Below are 17132 nucleotides of genomic sequence, written 5' to 3' on the forward strand. Positions count from 1 at the left end.
ATCAGGTTGTCCTAAAAGTTCCCTAAAAAGCCTTCAGTTAATTCAAAATGCTGCAGCTAGAGTACTGACGGGGACTAGAAGGAGAGAGCATATCTCACCCATATTGGCCTCTCTTCATTGGCTTCCTGTTAATTCTAGAATAGAATTTAAAATTCTTCTTCTTACTTATAAGGTTTTGAATAATCAGGTCCCATCTTATCTTAGGGACCTCGTAGTACCATATCACCCCAATAGAGCGCTTCGCTCTCAGACTGCAGGCTTACTTGTAGTTCCTAGGGTTTGTAAGAGTAGAATGGGAGGCAGAGCCTTCAGCTTTCAGGCTCCTCTCCTGTGGAACCAGCTCCCAATTCAGATCAGGGAGACAGACACCCTCTCTACTTTTAAGATAGGCTTAAAACTTTCGTTTTTGCTAAAGCTTATAGTTAGGGCTGGATCAGGTGACCCTGAACCATCCCTTAGTTATGCTGCTATAGACGTAGACTGCTGGGGGGTTCCCATGATGCACTGTTTCTTTCTCTTTTTGCTCTGTATGCACCACTCTGCATTTAATCATTAGTGATCGATCTCTGCTCCCCTCCACAGCATGTCTTTTTCCTGGTTCTCTCCCTCAGCCCCAACCAGTCCCAGCAGAAGACTGCCCCTCCCTGAGCCTGGTTCTGCTGGAGGTTTCTTCCTGTTAAAAGGGAGTTTTTCCTTCCCACTGTAGCCAAGTGCTTGCTCACAGGGGGTCGTTTTGACCGTTGGGGTTTTACATAATTATTGTATGGCCTTGCCTTACAATATAAAGCGCCTTGGGGCAACTGTTTGTTGTGATTTAGTGCTATATAAAAAAAAAATTGATTGATTGATTGACCTTGCCCAATGCAATGACTTTCATCCAGTCATCCACAGTCCACGATTGCTTTTCCTTAGCCCATTGTAATCTTGTTTCTTTCTGTTTAGGTGTTAATGATGGCTTTCGTTTAGCTTTTCTGTATGTAAATCCCATTTCCTTTAGGTGGTTTCTTACAGTTCGGTCACAGACGTTGACTCCAGTTTCCTCCCATTCGTTCCTCATTTGTTTGTTGTGCATTTTCGATTTTGAGATATATTGCTTTAAGTTTTCTGTCTTTTGCAACATTGTGTGATGATTTACCCTCTTTAAGAGTTTGATAATCCTCTCCTTTGTTTCAATTGACATCTCTCGTGTTGGAGCCATGATTCATGTCAGTCCACTTGGTGCAACAGCTCTCCAAGGTGCGATCACTCCTTTTTAGATGCAGACTAACGAGCAGATCTGATTTGATGCAGGTGTTAGTTTTGGGGATGAAAATTTACAGAGTGATTCCATAATTTATTCCTCAGAATTGAGTGAGTCCATATTTTTTTCCCTCTGCTTGGTCTAAAAAAGTAACCGTTACTGACTGCCACAATTTTATTCCTGGTTTCTTATAGTGTTTCTTGAAGTCAGAAAGTTGCCATTTGAAATGACATTAGTTTTGTGTCATGTCTGTGATCTGCTTTTTTTCTACAAAATTAAACAACTGAATGAACATCCTCCGAGGCCAGTGATTCCATAATTTTTGCCAGGGGTTGTACTACTGAGAACACGCATCACTCCTCCATTTTTTTTTTTTTAAGCAGTCATCAGTTTTGCACCAGACAGCAAACTTAAACTTGACTTGAACTGGTTGAACAGCACTGTCTGTTTAGAGTTAAACTTCTCTTAATCACTTTGAATTAACTTCAACTGGAGTGACGACTGTTCTAACCGTGTCATAAACTTTATGATATTTTGATTTTTGTTTGCAAGTTGACGAGCTTCCTATCGTGTACTTTTCTGGGTGACGTCAGCCACGACACACGTGCAGAAGGAAAATTAAATAAAATATTAGAAGTGCCAGCCTGTGATAAGATTCATCTATGTAGCTCTTATAAATGCACTAATTTACCGAGCGAACCGTTCGAGAGGTCGGCGAGGGAACCAAGTAAGACTACGCTGTCGACTGTCGGTAAACTGATCTGCTCAGAGTTGGTTCTCCTCTTTTTCTGTGGGTTTTACCGGCACACTGAAGAACTGAGCACCGCACACTGAAGCTGGAAGTTCCTCCACTCTCCCCGTTGCTGATGAACCCTTTGCGCGAAGAAACTGCTGTAATCGTTCCCATTTCTACAGACAGACTTGATTGTACCTCGCCACCATGATCCTGGGAATGTGCAATGTTTATATGCATTGACCTTTGAAATTACCCAGAAGCCACTGTGTCGCTGGAAACTCGAAACTGGCTTATTCTCTGGTCACAAGGTCAGAGTCCTGGGTTTTAGCCTTCTGGTTAGAGTTTGACTTCCATGCCGGAGATGGTGAGTTTGCATCCCGAGGGAAGCGAATGGACAGTCATAACAACACAATGCAGAGTCAACAAGTAATCTAAGGAATGCATCAAAAAATCTTACCCAAAATGTAATTCAAATTTTTAGGCAGAAAGTTGTCACTTTTTTATTGAAAAACAAACTAGATTTACATACAGTAGTGTTCAGAATAGTAGTGCTATGTGACTAAAAAGATTACTCCAGGTTTTGAGTATATTTCTTATTGTTACATGGGAAACAAGGTACCAGTAGATTCAGTAGATTCTCACAAATCCAACAAGACCAAGCATTCATGATATGCACATTCTTAAGGCTATGAAATTGGGCTATTAGTAAAAAAAAGAAGAAAAGGGGGTGTTCACAATAATAGTAGTGAGGCATTCAGTCAGTGAGTTCGTCAATTTTGTGGAACAAACAGGTGTGAATCAGGTGTTCCCTATTTAAGGATGAAGCCAGCACCTGTTGAACATGCTTTTCCCTTTGAAAGCCTGAGGAAAATGGGACATTCAAAACATTGTTCAGAAGAACAGCATTGTTTTATTAAAAAGTTGATTGGAGAGGGGAAAACTTATACGCAGGTGCAAAAAAGTATAGGCTGTTCATCTACAATGATCTCCAATGCTTTAAAATGGGGAAAAAAAAAGACGCGTGGAAGAAAACGGAAGACAACTTTCAAAATGGATAGAAGAATAACCAGAATGGCAAAGGCTCACCCATTGATCAGCTCCAGGATGATCAAACACAGTCTGGAGTTACTTGTAAGTGCTGTGACAGAAGACACCTGCGTGAAGCTAATTTAATTGCAAGAATCCCCGGCAAAGTCCCTCTGTTAAATAAAAGATGTGCAGAAGAGGTTACAATTTGCCAAAGAACACATCAACTGGTCTAAAGAGAAATGGAGGAATATTTTGTGGACTGATGAGAGTAAAATTGTTATTTTTGGGTCCAAGGGCCGCAGACAGTTTGTGAGATGACCCCCAAACTCTGAATTCAAGCCACAGTTCACAGTGAAGCATGGTGGTGCAAGCATCATGATATGGGCATGTTTCTCCTACTATGGTGTTGGGCCTATATATCACATACCAGGTATCATGGATCAGTTTGGATATGTCAAAATACTTGAAGAGGTCATGTTGCCTTATGCTGAAGAGGACATGCCCTTGAAATGGGTGTTTCAACAAGACAATGACCCCAAGTAAATGAGCAAAATCTTGGTTCCAAACCAAGAAAATTAATGCCTCGCAGATGTGAAGAAATCATGAAAAACTGTGGTTATACAACTAAATACTAGTTTAGTGATTCACAGGATTGCTACAAAAGCAGTTTGAACATAATAGTTTTGAGTTTGTAGTGTCAACAGCAGATGCTACTATTATTGTGAACACCCCCTTTTCTACTTTTTTTTTTTTTTTTTACTAATAGCCCAATTTCAAAGCCTTGAGAGTGTGCATATCATGAATGCTTGGTCTTGTTGGATTTGTGAGAATCTACTGAATCTACTGGTACCTTGTTTCCCATGTAACAATAAGAAATATACTCAAAACCTGGATTAATCTTTTTAGTCACACAGCACTACTATTATTCTGAACACTACTGTACATTTAATTGACTATAAACCGTTAAGCTACTAAAACCTTAACAATTAAATTGTTGAAAATGATTCTATTTAAGTTGGCAAACTCATATGGTTTAAGGCAATTGGTTTCCTCAAATGGTTTGTGTGCAACTCACTCAGAGTTTTACAGTGATTTCAATGTGCAGAGATTGAATAATATGACCAGAGACACTGACTGGACCACATGAACATCTAAAAGTTATATTGATGGATTACCAAAACAGATTATCTTGGACTTTGTTATAGCTGAAGGGGGATGTATGCCACATGTTTGGCTGAAACATCTGCAGTTAATAACATAATAGTTGACTGGTTTTACAAACATTTTGGCAAGTGGAAAGGACTGGTAGCTTCAATTCTAATTTCTCTGACTGTATCAGTAACTGTACTGGTCCAATTTATAAGACATTTGTCTCTCAGATGCATCACTGCTGCTTTAGATAACAAATTGGGGGCCCGTCACCCCTACTAAATGTCACTAACGAAACCAGACCTTCATTGAAGACCGATATGTTATTACTGTGTTCTATGTTTTATTTTTCTCTCTTCTTCTCACAATTTTTATTTATATTTTTACTTTTTAGTGAGTCACTGATACGCACTGTAGATGTTTTCCATAATGCACTGTGCAATGAAGAATGCTTGCTGTTATTAAATCTGGCAACGAAGAACCGCTTACACACTTTTTGTTACTGATATAAGTGCTGCAATGAGGTAACTGCTTACACACCATAAGGGTACAGGGCTGGGGGCTAAACTGAATGGGGGCTTTAGATCTTGTCAACATAATGGTAATGATATATATCTGATCCTGTCCTTTTTCAGGCGAGTATTGGAAGGCTGGATAGCCCATGATAGGTAAGATCCCATCTGAAACCCTGGGACAACCTAAGACAGTCACAGTCACGATTACTCGACCTTGTCTCTGTGGGACTCGGACTCACTTGGACTGACAATGAAGGTATGGCACAGGGGTACTGTGGTGGGGTCAAATTGATGTTTGCCTGTATGCCTACATGTCTAGCAGTATTGCTTTGATTGGAGTATTGGATCATTGTCGGGAATTGAATTATCATATTAAATTGACCTGAATTGGAAACGATGCCTTAAGGTGATGACCTCTGGTATCAAATATATCCTAAATGTGCTTAAATATGCATTAACCATTTGTGCTTTTCCCCCCATTTGGAATCATCCTATTATTCTTTATCTTTTATTGAGCCAAGAATATATTGTCACATTTATGAGTGTGTTCTAATGTTTGGAAGTGATCATTTATATATTAATAGAGCCTGTTGCTGTTGAAGAATATATTATTCATATGCTCACAGTGATCAATATTTATCAATGCTTATTAAACACATAATCAATAGCTAAGGTTAATTACACAATATCTAAATGTTTAAATATCTTTTGAAAGATATATGTTTGAATGCTTTTGAATTGTGTATTGTGTGTACCAAATTAAAGGTATGTTTATGATTCTTCTTCTTTGTCTTTCGGTTGTTCCCGTTAGGGGTCGCCACAGCAGATCAATCGTTTCCATCTCACCCTGTCCTCTGTATCTTCCTCTGTCACACCAACCACCTGCATGTCCTCTCTCAGCACATCCATGAACCTCCTCTTTGGTCTCCCTCTCCTCCTTCTGCCTGGTGGCTCCATCCTCAGCATCCTTCTCCCTATATACCCTGGGTCCCTCCTCTGCACATGTCCAAACCATCTCAATCTCGCCTCTCTGACTTTGTCTCCAAACCATCCCACCTGAGCTGTCCCTCTGATATGTTCATTCCTAATCTTGTCCATTCTTGTCACTCCCAAAGAGAATCTCAACATCTTCAGCTCTGCCTCCTGTCTTTTTGTTAGTGCCACTGTCTCTAAACCATACAACATAGCTGGTCTCACTACTGTTTTGTAAACTTTCCCCTTCACTTTTGCTGATATTCTTCGGTCACAAATCACTCCTGCCACCTTTCTCCACCCACTCCACCCTGCCTGCACTCTCTTCTTCACCTCTCTACCACACTCTCCATTACTTTGAACAGTTGACCCCAAATATTTAAACTCATCTACTTTCACCACTTCTACTCCTTGTAACTGCACTATTCCACTGGTCTCCCTCTCATTCACACACATGTACTCAGTCTTGCTTCTACTGACTTTCATTCCCCTTCTCTCCAAAGCATATCTCCACTTCTCCAGACTAGACTCAACTTGCTCTCTACTCTCACTACAGATCACAATGTCATCTGCAAACATCATAGTCCATGGGGACTCCTGTCTGATCTCATCTGTCAACCTGTCCATCACCACTGCAAACAAGAAAGGACTCAGAGCTGATCCTTGGTGTAATCCCACCTCCACCTTGAATGAGTCTATCATTCCGACTGCACATCTCACCGCTGTCACACTATTTTTGTACATGTCCTGCACTACCCTAACATACTTCTCTGCCACTCCAGACTTCCTCATCCAATGCCACAACTCTTCTCTTGGCGCCCTATCATAAGCTTTTTCTAAGTCCACAAACACACAATGTAACTCTTTTTGTCCTTCTCTGTATTTTTCCAACAGTATTCTCAGCGCAAACATTGCATCTGTAGTGCTCCTTCTCGGCATGAAACCATATTGCTGCTCACAGATCTTCACCTGTTTTCTAAGCCTAGCTTCTACTACTCTTTCCCATAACTTCATGCTGTGGCTGATCAGCTTTATGCCTCTGTAGTTACTGCAGCTCTGCATATCACCCTTGTTCTTGAAAATAGGAACCAGCACACTTCGTCTCCACTCCTCAGGCATCCTCTCACTTTCCAAGATTTTATTAAACAATCTGGTTAGAAACTCTACTGCCATCTCTCCTAGACATTTCCATGCCTCCATTGGAATGTCATCTGGACCAACTGCCTTTCCACTCTTCATCCTCTTCATAGCAGCCCTCACTTCTTCCTTGCTAATCTCTTTTACTTCCTGATTTACTCTCACCACATCATCCAGCCTTTTCTCTCGCTCATTTTCTTTATTCATCAACTCTTCAAAATATTCCCTCCACCTTCTCAGCACACACTCCTCACTTGTCAGCACATTACCATGTGCATCTTTTACCACCCTAACCTGCTGCACATCCTTTCCAGCTCTGTCCCTTTGTCTGGCCAATCGGTACAAGTCCTTTTCTCCTTCCTTACTATTCAACTTCTTGTACAGCTCGCAATATGCCTTTTCCTTTGCTTTTGCCACTTCTCTTCTCGCCTTACGCCGCATCTCCTTGTACTCCTGTCTACTTTCTTCATCTCTCCGACTATCCCAAAACTTTTTCGCCAACCTCTTTCTCCTTATGCTTTCCTGGACCTCTTCATTCCACCACCAAGTCTCCTTGTCTTCCTTCCACTGTCCAGATGTCATACCCAGTACTGCCCTAGCTGTCTCCCTCACCACATCTGCAGTACTTTTCCAGTTGTCCAAAATTGCTTCCTCTCCAACTAGTGCTTCTCTCACCTGCTCGCTAAATTTCACACAACAGTCTTCCTCCTTCAGCTTCCACCATCTGATCCTTTGTTGAGCTCTCACTCTCTTCTTCTTCTTTACCTCTAAAGTCATCCTACAAACAACCATCCTATGCTGTCTAGTGACACTCTCTCCTGCTACCACCTTACAGTCTGTGATTTCTTTTAGCTTGCATCTCCTATAAAGAATGTAGTCCACCTGTGTGCACCTTCCTCCACTCTTATATGTTACCCTGTGCTCCTCCCTTTTCTTAAAGTAGGTATTCACCACAGCCATTTCCATCCTTTTTGCAAAATCAACTACCAACTGTCCTTCCCAATTCCTGTCCTTTATACCATATCTACCCATTACTTCCGCATCACCGCTGTTCCCTTCACCAACATGCGCATTGAAGTCAGCTCCTATCACCACTCTTTCATGCTTGGGCAAACTCTCCACCACCTCCTCTAACACACTCCAGAAATCTTTTTTCTCCTTCATCTCACAGCCTACCTGTGGGGCATATGCACTGATGATATTCATCATCACCCCTTCAATTTCCAACATCACACTCATCACCCTGTCAGACACTGGCTTAACCTCCAACACACTTTTAACATACTCTTCCTTTAAAATGACCCCAACACCATTTCTCTTCCTGTCCTCACCATGGTACAACAACTTGTACCCACCGCCGATGCTCCTGCTCTTACTTCCCTTCCACTTGGTCTCTTGCACACACAATATGTCTACCTTTCTCCTCTCCATCATATCAGCCAGCTCTCTCCCTTTACCAGTCATAGTACCAACATTCAAAGTCCCCACTCTCATTTCCACCCTTCTAATTTTCTTCTTCTCCCGCTGTTCGTGGCAACGTTTTCCTCCTCTTCTTCGTCGTCTTCGCCCAGCAGTAGCCCAATTTCCACCGGCACCCTGTTGGGCAGTAGCACCGGTGGTGGACGTTGTTAACCCAGGCCGCGACCGATCCGGTATGGGAATTCGATTCTGAGTCTGCATAGTTGGGTTGGCTTGTTTTACGCCGGATGCCCTTCCTGACGCAACCCTCCTCATTTATCCGGGCTTGGGACTGGCACTCAGAATGTACTGGCTGCACACCCCATGTGGCTGAGTTATGTTTATGATTATATTTGCATTTGTTTTAAGATTTGCTTATGCTTCAAGTTTAGCTGTTATAAAGATCATTTACTTATATAATCATTTTCAAAGTGCTATAAATGCGATGTGTCCCTTTTTCAGTGAGGCCCAGAAAGATACACTGACAAACATCCACATGCTGCAAACAGCATATGGAACAGGATGCCAGTACTGACCACAGTCAGATAAGGAGACTAAACTTGATACACGGGTATGATTAGACTTGTTTGTTAGAATATTGTGCAATTTTGAGATGTGCTAATATTCTTGTGGTATAACCACGTGATGAGACTTGCTGACAGTCTTTCAGTTTGCAGTTTCCTGGCCCAAAACAATTTCCTATCAGTTTAGGCACAAGGGTCACTTTAGGAGAAAGAGGAAGCAAGAACACTCCATGGTGCGTTTGGGCAAGGCCAATGCCATGAAGAAGAGGGAAGAAGACCACTCAGATGAAGGACAACACCTAAGATTAGCATGAATCACTGTATTAGCATAGGAAGACAGAGGATTATAAAAACAGAGCCCAGCCCACTGTTCGGGGTTCCTCTTTGCTGAGAGCTTGCTGGAACACCAGACGCCTGGTTGGAAGCTCTCAGCTCCTGGGACCCTCAGAACATCTGGGCATGATCTCACTCATTCTGTAAAACTTGCATTCTGTTAAATTCTGTGACATTTAAATTCTGTTTAATAAATTTCTGAGTGGTGGTCTAGCCCTCAGTAATTATGTTCAAACTTAAATAACTGGTCAAAACCTTCTTTCAAATCAACGGACGCGTGGGATAAGAGAGACAGGGGAGAGCGAGGTCACTGGAGACCCTGGAATTATCCCAAGATTACATAATTGGGTTCTAGATTTTTTTAGTGGGGAGAACCAGAGAGGTCCAAGTTGGATCTGAACTATCAAATCCTTACAGTGTAGAAAATGAAATGCTACAAAGAACTGTGTGTAGCCCTGTGTTGTTTAATATTATGATTAATGATATATTTGATGCCAACGATGGAGCTTTATGGGTTAGAGGTCATAATTTGAAGTTTTGAATAAAGTGGAGGAGTGGTATAATAAATGGGCCTTTAGGCTGTCAGTCTCAAAAACACAGGTTATACGTTTTGTGAAGCGGCATAAAAATGTTATGTTAAAGATGTATGGTCAAGCACTCAAACAGGTAGATAGGTTTAAATTCCTTAGCACCATCTTTGATGAAAAACTGACCTGGAAACACCAATTGATTCAAGTGTTGGATGATAAAGGTCTGTGACTTGTGATGAGAGATGCAGTGGATGACGGCAGGAAGGTGCTTCAGATTCTCAGAGACCATGATGCTGGTAAGGTGGCGGTCCTAGAGTGATTTACTCCCCGGGCGAAACCCCCTGCGTGCGCCCTCTCCCCCCCCCGTGCGCACACTAACGTGGCCACCACCTCCGCCCCCCCACCCATGAAAACACTAACTTTGTCCAAAACACCCACAATCCCACAAATTAACTCACAACAGCTATTTTCAAGAACAAATTTCCGGTTTTAATGTCTACTGTAATAACTAACACAAAGATAAACAATAATTACTTCAATAAAGTTTTTGAACATAAAAAAACAAAAGACTCAGTGACTTCACATTACAACTATGTACAGTACATGTATTTAAGAAAGCACAACTGCACTACAGCACCACCTGATGGGCAAAATATTGCAAGTCATTCAGTTTTACCAACAGAGTGCACTATGCATTATCATAGAGTACCATTCACCATAATGAACAAGACTTAAACCTCCATTAAAGTCGCACCATATAAATAACAAAAGAAGTTAAACAATCTGTATATTACAGAATACCATGAAGTGACAAAAAATGTACAAAAAAACCCCTATACATTAAAGTGGCAAAAATGGTAAAGTGCAATCATGTATCATAAATAAATGAACTAACGACAGAGGTAAATTCTATACCCATTACTGTACACATAAGAAGAAATAACAAACACTATTGTGTATCATAAGTAACAGGAAGCAACAAGTGAAGAAGTTAACACTCTTTAAAGGCAAAAATGGCAAACCACAATAATTTGTCATAAATAACAAGAAATGCAAAAGAAGTAATAGGAAAACAGTCTATATACAAAAGTTTGCAGGAGGGCATCATAATTGTTTGCCACAGTGTTCACTATCCGTGATGTGAAATTCCATTGAGTAGGAGCATTTCTGGGCAACCTTGAGCAGCCTGCAGACTCAAGAAAAGACATCCTCTTTGTGGATTTTGAGAAAAATGTGGCAAACCCAGAGTGATGCAAAAAATATTCTGCACTCAGATAAGCATTTAGCCCCCTGAGACAGAACCAGATTCAGTCTGTGTGCATAGCAATGCATAAACATTGCACTGGGGGCTGTTGCTTTAACTTTGGCCTGCAAACCATTGAGAGCTGAAGCCATGACAGCAGCCATGGCTTCTTCGTAAGGAAGACTATCAAATGGCTTCGCCAAAATCCGGTCCACAACATTCAAATTGTCTGCCATTATGTGCAGCTTGCTACCTAGCTAGCTCGCTAGCTGGGACTGGCGCGAGGCTAGTGTGAAGTTTGTCCGCCTGTGAGTGCTTTGTGACGGTGAAGGAGCTCAGCAGCACCCGCTGCTCAGTAGGGACAGAAACTGCGATAGAAGTCAGAAAGAGTGATATTAGTCTCCAAACACAAGCAGCTACAAAAAAAACCACACCAGAAATAGAAGCTCGATTTGTCGCTAGTCGTTTTTAACAAAGAAAATGCCGCTAAGAGGATTAGCAAAGTCTCCGGTTCAACTCAGAACAGAATGAAAATTAAAAAATGCTCCCACGGATGTTTACACCAAAAGATCGCTGATTCGCTCATTTCGCTGTCAATCAAAAAGGGATTCAGCCTCAGACAGATCATCCAATCATCATGCAGAAGCTGAGCGTCCGGGCCAGCCCACTGCCCCATAGACCCCCAGACACGCTGAGCGTCCGATGGGCGGGACAAAGCCCAGCATTTATCCAATGACTCGTCTCGTTTCACTGCAGTTTTTGCTTCGCTACTGAACTGAGTTTAAAGCACTGTGAAGCTGCGGGAATACGTAAATCAATACATACCTTTTTCCTTTGCTCGTTTCTCCTTTTCTTCTTTCTTTTTCTTTCGAAATTGTGCACCTGATGGCTTTGATCGTTTCCTATCCATGATTATGTCTTACTCCGTTTCGACCACCTCCTCGTCCAAACAATGAATGATTCCCCCCTCCCCCTGCACAAACTCTGCACTGTGCAGCGTTGCTCACCTAACGCGAGAGGTGAGATGGGGGGGGGGGGGGGCGCTCTGCCGTAACGTAACCACGAACTCCCCCGTCAGGACCCCCCCCCCCCCCCCCCGGTTTTATTTATCATCTACCATCATTCCACCAAGACATCTTCTTCATCAAGGCAGAGACCGTCATCTTCAAGGAGGGGCAGAAGGAGCTCGTCCATAAGGACGGTCTGACATTTGACATTCAGGTGTCTGATCGACTGAAGAACTATTTAAACACCGTTCAGCCTCCAGATGAAAGTGATGTTGATCAATGTCATGGATGTTACCATCTTCAAACATGGCACCAAATATTAGGCCACTGTAACTATGATGTGTAAAAGCTGGAAAGTGTCACAGACGGGATGAAAATTAAAGGTCAAACTGATGATTCTCGATGAGGGCTCTGACTGTTGTCTGTGCTTATGCACCGAACAGCATTTTGGAGTATTTGGCCTTCTTGGAGTCCCTGAATGGAGTCCAGTTGCAAGGTACCAAGAGGCCCGAAGGGCAGCAGTCTCTGCTGTGGGGGAGGCAAAGCAGTGGGTGTGGGAGGAGTTTGGAGCAACCATGAAGAAGGACTTTTGGTCAGCACCAAGGTGCTTCTGGCAGACCGTGAGGCACCTCAGGAGGGGAAAACGGGGAACCATCCAAGCTGTCTACAGTAAGGTTGGGAATCTGTTGACCTCAACTGAGGTTGTAATCCGGTGCTGGAAGGAATCAAATCAATTTTATTTATATAGCGCCAAATCACAACAACAGTTGCCCCAAGGCACTTTATATTACAAGGCAAAAGCCATACAATAATTACAGAAAAACCCCAACGGTCAAAATGACCCCCTATGAGCAAGCACTTGGCAACAGTGGGAAGGAAAAACTCCCTTTTAACAGGAAGAAACCTCCAGCAGAACCAGGCTCAGGGAGGGGCAGTCTTCTGTTGGGACTGGTTGGGGCTGAGGGGAGAGAATCAGGAAAAAGACATGCTGTGGAGGTGAGCAGAGATCAATCACTAATGATTAAATGCAGAGTGGTGCATACAGAGCAAAAAGAGAAAGAAACACTCAGTGCATCATGGGAACCCCCCAGCAGTCTAAGTCTATAGCAGCATAACTAAGGGATGGTTCAGGGTCACCTGATCCAGCCCCAACTATAAGCTTTAGCAAAAAGGAAAGTTTTAAGCCTAATCTTAAAGTAGAGAGGGTGTCTGTCTCCCTGATCCGAATTGGGAGCTGGTTCCACAGGAGAGGAGCCTGAAAGCTGAAGGCTCTGCCTCCCATTCTACTCTTACAAACCCTAGAAACTACAAGTAAGCCTGCAGTCTGAGAGCGAAGCGCTCTATTGGGGTGATATGGTACTAAGAGGTCCCTAAGATAAGATGGGACCTAATTATTCAAAACCTTATAAGTACGAAGAAGAATTTTAAATTCTATTCTAGAATTAACAGGAAGCCAATGAACAGAGGCCAATATGGGTGAAATATGCTCTCTCCTTCTAGTCCCCGTCAGTACTCTAGCTGCAGCATTTTGAATTAACTGAAGGCTTTTCAGGGAACTTTTAGGACAACCTGATAATAATGAATTACAATAGTCCAGCCTAGAGGAAATAAATGCATGAATTAGTTTGTCAGCATCACTCTGAGACAAGACCTTTCTAATTTTAGAGATATTGCGCAAATGTAAAAAAGCAGTCCTACATATTTGTTTAATATGCACATTGAATGACATATCCTGATCAAAAATGACTCCAAGATTTCTCACAGTATTACTAGAGGTCCTGGTAATGCCATCCAGAGTAAGGATCTGGTTAGACACCATGTTTCTAAGATTTGTGGGGCCAAGTACAATAACTTCACTTTTATCTGAATTTTAAAGCAGGAAATTAGAGGTCATCCATGTCTTTATGTCTGTAAGACATTCCTGCAGTTTAACTAATTGGTGTGTGTCCTCTGGCTTCATGGATAGATAAACCTGGGTATCATCTGCGTAACAATGAAAATTTAAGCAATGCTTTCTAATAATACTGCCTAAGGGAAGCATGTATAAAGTGAATAAAATTGGTCCTAGCACAGAACCTTGTGGAACTCCATAATTAACCTTAGTCTGTGAAGAAGATTCCCCATTTACATGAACAAATTGTAATCTATTAGATAAATATGATTCAAACGCAGTGCCTTTAATACCTATGGCATGCTCTAATCTCTGTAATAAAATTTTATGGTCAACAGTATCAAAAGCAGCACTGAGGTCTAACAGGACAAGCACAGAGATGAGTCCACTGTCTGAGGCCATAAGAAGATCATTTGTAACCTTCACTAATGCTGTTTCTGTACTATGATGAATTCTGAAACCTGACTGAAACTCTTCAAATAGACCATTCCTCTGCAGATGATCAGTTAGCTGTTTTACAACTACCCTTTCAAGAATTTTTGAGAGAAAAGGAAGGTTGGAGATTGGCCTATAATTAGCTAAGATAGCTGGGTCAAGTGATGGCTTTTTAAGTAATGGTTTAATTACTGCCACCTTAAAAGCCTGTGGTACATAGCCAACTAATAAAGATAGATTGATCATATTTAAGATCGAAGCATTAATTAATGGTAGGGCTTCCTTGAGCAGCCTGGTAGGAATGGGGTCTAATAGACATGTTGATCGTTTGGAGGAAGTGACTAATGAAAATAACTCAGACAGAACAATCGGAGAGAAAGAGTCTAACCAAATACCAGCATTACTGAAAGCAGCCAAAGATAACTATATGTCTTTGGGATGGTTATGAGTAATTTTTTCTCTAATAGTTAAAATTTTATTAGCAAAGAAAGTCATGAAGTCATTACTAGTTAAAGTTAAAGGAATACTCGGCTCAATAGAGCTCTGACTCTTTGTCAGCCTGGCTACAGTGCTGAAAAGAAACCTGGGGTTGTTCTTATTTTCTTCAATTAGTGATGAGTAGTAAGATGTCCTAGCTTTATGGAGGGCTTTTTTTTATAGAGCAACAGACTCTTTTTCCAGGCTAAGTGAAGATCTTCTAAATTAGTGAGATGCCATTTCCTCTCCAACTTACGGGTTATCTGCTTTAAGCTGCGAGTTTGTGAGTTATACCACGGAGTCAGGCACTTCTGATTTAAGGCTCTCTTTTTCAGAGGAGCTACAGCATCCAAAGTTGTGCTCAATGAGGATGTAAAACTATTGACGAGATAATCTATCTCACTCACAGAGTTTAGGTAGCTACTCTGCACTGTGTTGGTATATGGCATTGGAGAACATAACAAAAAAGGAATCATATCCTTAAACCTAGTTACAGCGCTTTCCGAAAGACTTCTACTGTAATGAAACTTATTCCCCACTGCTGGGTAGTCCATTAAAGTAAATGTAAATGTTATTAAGAAATGATCAGACAGAAGGGGGTTTTCAGGGAATACTGTTAAGTCTTCAATTTCCATACCATAAGTCAAAACAAGATCTAAAGTATGATTAAAGTGGTGGGTGGACTCATTTACATTTGAGCAAAGCCAATTGAGTCTAATAATAGATTAAATGCAGTGTTGAGGCTGTCATTCTCAGCATCTATGTGGATGTTAAAATCGCCCACTATAATTATCTATAGGAACACTTTGAGGAACTCCTGCATCAGACCGGTGGACCCTCTAAAGTATGGGCAGAGCTGGAAGCTTATGGAGGATTTTCATCAGTTTCCCTGGTGTAAGTCACTGAGGTAGTCAAATAACTCTGCAGTGGCAAGGCCCCAGGGGTTAATGAGATCTGTCCAGAAATGCTGAAGGCTCTGGGTGTGGAGGGATTGTCTTGGATGAGACGTCTCTTCAACATTGCACTGAAGTCTGGGACAGCGCCTAAAGAGTGGCAAACAGGGGTGGTGGTCCCCATATTTAAAAAGGGGGTCCAGAGAGTGTGTGCCAACTACAGGGGCATCACACTACTCAGCCTCCCTGGTAAAGTCTACTCCAGGGTGCTGGAAAGGAGGGTTCAGCTGATAGTCGAACCTCTGATTGAAGAGGAATAATGTGGGTTCCAGCCTGGTAATGGAACAACCGACCAGCTCTTCACTCTCACAAGGATCCTGGAGGGTGCCTGGGAGTATGTCCATCCAGTGTACATGTGTTTTGTGGACTTGGAGATGGCACATGATTGGGTACCAAGGGAGATACTGTGGGAGGTGCTGCAGGAGTATGGAGTGAGGGGGTCCTTTTTCAGGGCCATCCAATCTCTGTATTCACAATGCAAGAGCTTTGTTCAGGTGCTCATCAGTAAGTTAGACTCATTTCCGGTAGGGGTTGGCCTCAGCCAGGGCTGCGCCTTGTCACCAATCCTGTTTGTGATATTCATAGACAGGATATCGATGTGTAGTTGAGGGGGGGGGGTTCCAGTTTGGTGGGCTCAGGGTCTCATCACTGCTTTTTGCAGATGATGTGGTCCTGTTGGCTTCATCAGCTGGGGACCTCCACCACTCACTGGATCAGTTCATAGCTGAGTGTGAAGCGGCAGGGCTCAGGATCAGCACCTCTACATCTGAGGCCATGGTTCTCAGCAGGAAACCGATGGATTACCTACTCAGGGTAGGGAATACGGTCTTGCCCCAAGTGAAGGAGTTCAAGTATCTCGGGGTCTTGTTCACTAGTGAGGGGACAATGGGGCGTGAGATTGGCCAGAGAATCGGCACAACAGCGGCAGTATTGCATTTGCTCTACCATACTGTTGTGATGAAAAGGGAGTTGAGCCAAAAGGCAAAGCTCTCGATCTACTGGTCAATCTTCGTTCCTACTCTCACCTATGGTCATGAGGGTTGGGTCATGACCGAACGAACTAGATCATGGGTACAAGCGGCCAAAATGGGCTTCCTTAGGAGGCTGGTGTCTCCCTTGGAGATAGGGTGAGCCATTTGGTCATCTGTGGGGAGCTCGGAGTAGAGCCACTGTTCCTTTCTGTTGAAAGGAGCCAGCTGAGGTGGTTCGGGCATCTGGTAAGCATGCCTCCTGGGTGCCTTCCTAGGGAGGTGTTCTAGGCACGTCCATCTGGGAGGAGACCCCGGGGAAGACCCAGGACTAGGGGGAGAGATTATATCTCCACGCGGGCCTGGGTACACTTCGGGATCCCCCAGTCAGAGGTGGTCAATGTGGCACGGGAAAGGGAAGTCTGGGGTCCCCTGCTGGAGCTGTTGCCTCTGTGACCCGATCTCAGATAAGCGGTTGAAGATGATATGAGATGATCACTATTCAGGAGGTACTTTTGTGTATTTTTTGAAAGCT

The sequence above is a fragment of the Thalassophryne amazonica genome, chromosome 18 (genome assembly GCF_902500255.1).
Source record: "Thalassophryne amazonica chromosome 18, fThaAma1.1, whole genome shotgun sequence".
NCBI classification, from domain to species: domain Eukaryota; kingdom Metazoa; phylum Chordata; class Actinopteri; order Batrachoidiformes; family Batrachoididae; genus Thalassophryne; species Thalassophryne amazonica.